Source organism: Amblyomma americanum, chromosome 6 (assembly GCF_052857255.1).
Source record: "Amblyomma americanum isolate KBUSLIRL-KWMA chromosome 6, ASM5285725v1, whole genome shotgun sequence".
NCBI classification, from domain to species: Eukaryota; Metazoa; Arthropoda; class Arachnida; order Ixodida; family Ixodidae; genus Amblyomma; species Amblyomma americanum.
The window spans coordinates 67,700,187-67,704,027 of NC_135502.1; the positions used below are offsets into that span (position 1 = coordinate 67,700,187).

The 3,841-nt window shown below is 44.8% G+C and overlaps 1 non-coding gene across 1 annotated transcript; it reads left to right on the top strand.

Moving 5' to 3' along the window:
* Positions 1–2,915: 2,915 nt before the first annotated feature.
* TRNAA-CGC (transfer RNA alanine (anticodon CGC)) lies at positions 2,916–2,987 on the top strand. The gene has a single exon. It is a non-coding gene; the product is annotated as a tRNA-Ala (tRNA).
* Positions 2,988–3,841: the final 854 nt, after the last annotated feature.

A 3,841-nucleotide genomic window follows, 5' to 3' on the forward strand; every position in this document is an offset into this window, starting at 1 on the left:
AAAATATTTTGGCAGGAAGTGAAGGGTGAACGTACAGTATCAATGTTTTCTATGAGCGAAACAAATAAGTGGCAATGTTTTTTTGCTGATAGAGTGAATCTGAGGGGCAGTGAAATGTAGCCGAGGGGCGCGTAGAATAAGGTTTAGTGATGTGGCTACTCAGTTGGAAGCACAAGTTAGGAGAAGTTGAGAGTAGATAAAACAGGCTCCATTATCTCTTCCTCTACGGCCAGTGGTGAATTTTACCTGGCTTATGAAGATATTAATGACGCGAATTAATAAAAATGGCAAAACATTGAAATTTTGAAAACTGAAGTTTTCGTCAAGAAAGCGTGAGGACCCTGTTTCTAAGTTGCTGTCGCGTAAAGCTCAGTTTTATAACATATAAACTTCACACATGTATCGGTCTCCTGCGACTATACGCATCACAATATTCTCGAATTCCTTGCTGTTGCGAAAAGTATTCACGTATTCAAGTGCTTCTGATTTTTAGCCGACTGGAAAAGACGCATTTATCAAGGAAAAAGCTGGATTCAAAATTTCCCGCCACACAATTCGAACTGGTGAGGTGAAGACCGAAAAGAACTCCGTGATCACCGCATGGAATGGATGGTAACGTAGGCTAGCCTCAAGTATTCGTGCTAAAAACTCCTTTGACGCACCGCGTTTTCTAAAATGCCCGAAACCTGTATTTTCAGATCATAAAACCTGTGTTCTTAGTTAACCTAGCGTCTTTGTGAAAGGAAAGCGGTAATCTATAAGTACAGGTCGACTTCAATTAACCCTCAGTGTTTGCTTATTATTCGCTTTCAAGCCTTGCAGTTCCTGCTGAAAAAGAATGTAGTTAATATGAAACAACTCTACAAAAATAGCAATGCACAGAAAGTGAAGCAAAACTTTCGCACGAAAATATCATAACGCTCTTGCAGAAACCAGCATCGATGCTTTAATTGCTCATTGTAAAGGACACGCCGATGCCAATCGCAACAATGTTTACTCAGTTGGGACTGGTAACTCGGAACGATAAAACCCGGCCAGCTATGCAGAACAGTTCAAACTAGTAGTTGCACGAAATAACACAAAGAGTACGATGTCCAAGCGCATTGCTTTGTTTCGCATGTCCGGTGGTTGTTCATAAAGTTATTCAGCTTGCTTGATTTTCATAATTTGGCTGCTTTAGCCGAAAAACTAAAATAGGCTTAACGAATTTCACGCCCGTGAAGATTGTCGGCTGCGTACGGATTGGCCAGATACTCTTTACATGAGTTCAGATCTGACAAGGCTGGCGTAATCCCGTTGCTTTCACTCTGCTTCGCTTGTACCGCGTTCTTCACGCAAGCTAAACATGCACAAAACAAAATTTATCCCGCTGTGAGTGGCATTAGATTCATTTCTAGTGGTATGAATGCCTTGCAGCCTGTAACTTTGTCACTTTAGTTAGGAGAGTTAGGCGCGGACTAGGGATAGTGCATTGAACATCGTCAGCCGTAAATCGCAATTCGTGGATTTTAACGTCCCGCAGCGACACATGGGCTATGTCGGTCCCCGTAAAGGATTACTCCGGATCGATTTCCGCCACCTGGGTTTCTTTATTGTGCGCTGAAATTGCCAGCACACGGGCATTATTTTTGCGTTTCACCTCCATCAAAATACTCTCGCAGCTGCCGGAATCGAACCCGTGACCCTGGGCTCAGCAATCGAACGCCAAAGCTACTGAGTCGCCCAGGTGGGGGGCACAGTGTCCAGGTGACATAGAATATATTTTCTTCATACCTACGATTGCAAGGGCCTTATTTTCCAAGGCTATCAACAATACTGTGAGCCCAGCGGCAGTGAAGGTGTGACAAGTTGCAACAAAATTCACAGGCTTTAGGCGTATTCTGCCTCTCTAAGCGTGTCGTGCCCGAAGAATGGGCTCCGATTAGCTACGAGGGTGCTCCGCGACTATTGAACTTTTTGGCTGTCGTGTCACACTGCATTGCATGAGCTCGTATCTGCCGCTGCCTGATATCCTGTTAAAAACGACTCACCTAAATAACATGAAGCAGCCTTGTCAAGTGCATTCTCAACTTGCTCTCGCCAAGTTTAGCTTGCTCAAAGCGGTTTCCGGCGGCTTCCTGAAAACACGTTCGGCCGATGTAAATATTGTAGTAAAAAAACTAGGATGACAACGGCTACTCTTGCGAACGATGGATGCTGAAGCGGAGCGCAGACGACAGGCATTCTAAGCCTGTCGTGCAGAAATTTACTGCTGCAATGCTAACGATTACTGTGATCGAAGCCGACACAGAGTTAGTGCGCGCGAATTGACAGGTGTGTGACAGAGTAAATTTCACTACAGCGTACAGTTGTAATAAGATTTTTCTGTGTTCCAAAAAAACGCTTTATTCCCATATAAGTTGGAGCGTGAGAGCAAAACGGCTGTAAATCGGCGCTGGTGACGACGAGCACTGAATTGGTGATTGTCACTGCTATATGGGGCCGTGTAATGAAGCCTGGTGCGTTTGTTTTTTTACCGGGCATGTTTTCGAGGAAGTTTTCACTACAGTCGCGCTGGTTATGTGTCACGTGCAGGGGGGTGCAGCTCAGTAGTGCAGCTCAATTTGCATGTGAGAGGCCCCGAGTTCAAACCCCGGGACATCCTCTCGTCTTGAGGGCATTCCCTTTTCTTTTTTTTCATTTCTGAAACATGCGGTGTAACCTGATGAGAAAAAAAAATCATCTCCGAGACGCTCCCTTAAAGCTAATTGGAATAGTACGGCCTCGAAATGGCACAGGTGGTGACTCGAGGTGAATTGGTGTTTGTAACAGCACTATAAGACAATGCCAATTGAAGCCTCAAAGAACTCCATTCTATTAGGTCATGTCTCGACGATAGCTGTGGTTAGGGTAGCGATGGCCTCGTGTTATGGGTTGGGGGTGTAGCTCAGTGGTAGAGCGCTCGCTTCGCATGTGAGAGGCCCCGGGTTCGAACCCCGGCACCTCCAGAAAAAGATAATCTTTTTTTTACATCTTTTTGGGAGTCTGTTTCGCCTGACGGATTGACCTGTGCGGTATTACAAGACTGCCTTGAGCACGCCACTTTTTTTTTTAATTTTTTCGTATTCTTTTAAACACAACCTGTACGGATTGGTGGAAAAAATTGTCCACTGCGGCTCTGCCTTGAAGCTAACTGCATAATAGGTTTATACACCGAAGCTCCAGTTGTATTTGTCCACTGGGGCACGTCTCCAAGACAGGCGTGATATAAGCAGTGCCGGCTATGTGTAAGGAGCTGGAGGGTGCAGAACAAGATTATGAAACAGACGAAAGGAAAGACTTCAGCGCCAAAACTGCTTCCAGATTCCAGTGAATAATAGATGCCCAAAATCAGGAAGCCTAGCTAGGTACGCGCCATGCGTGATAGGATTAGGCTACTCGCAAAAGGAAGTGTGCTAAGTTGCGCAACGTGTTTTGTGCCAGGAAAGTCAACGAAGTACAGCAGACCCATCACTCCTGCCTCAACTTTCATTGGTTTAGGTGTTTCGCAAAGAAATTTGCCGACTGTTTCTTAGTTTAGCGATCTCAATTTCACAGGGCGCCTTTTTTATAATATATCACAAAGATTCAAAGGTTTACATCAAGGCAATACCTCTCGAAAGCACGTTTTTGGGCGAGTCCATCGTACATCATTAAGAAAGGAATGGCACAAACCAGACAAGGAGGAGAAGGCGAAGAGGGCAGGCGAAGACTCATAGCTGATTTTATTATGAAGTACAGAGGTTTTATACCTTATTACCTGTCAAATCACGACTTAATCGAAGTTGGAAAACCTGCCTTCTTTCCGATACAAAGTGATAGC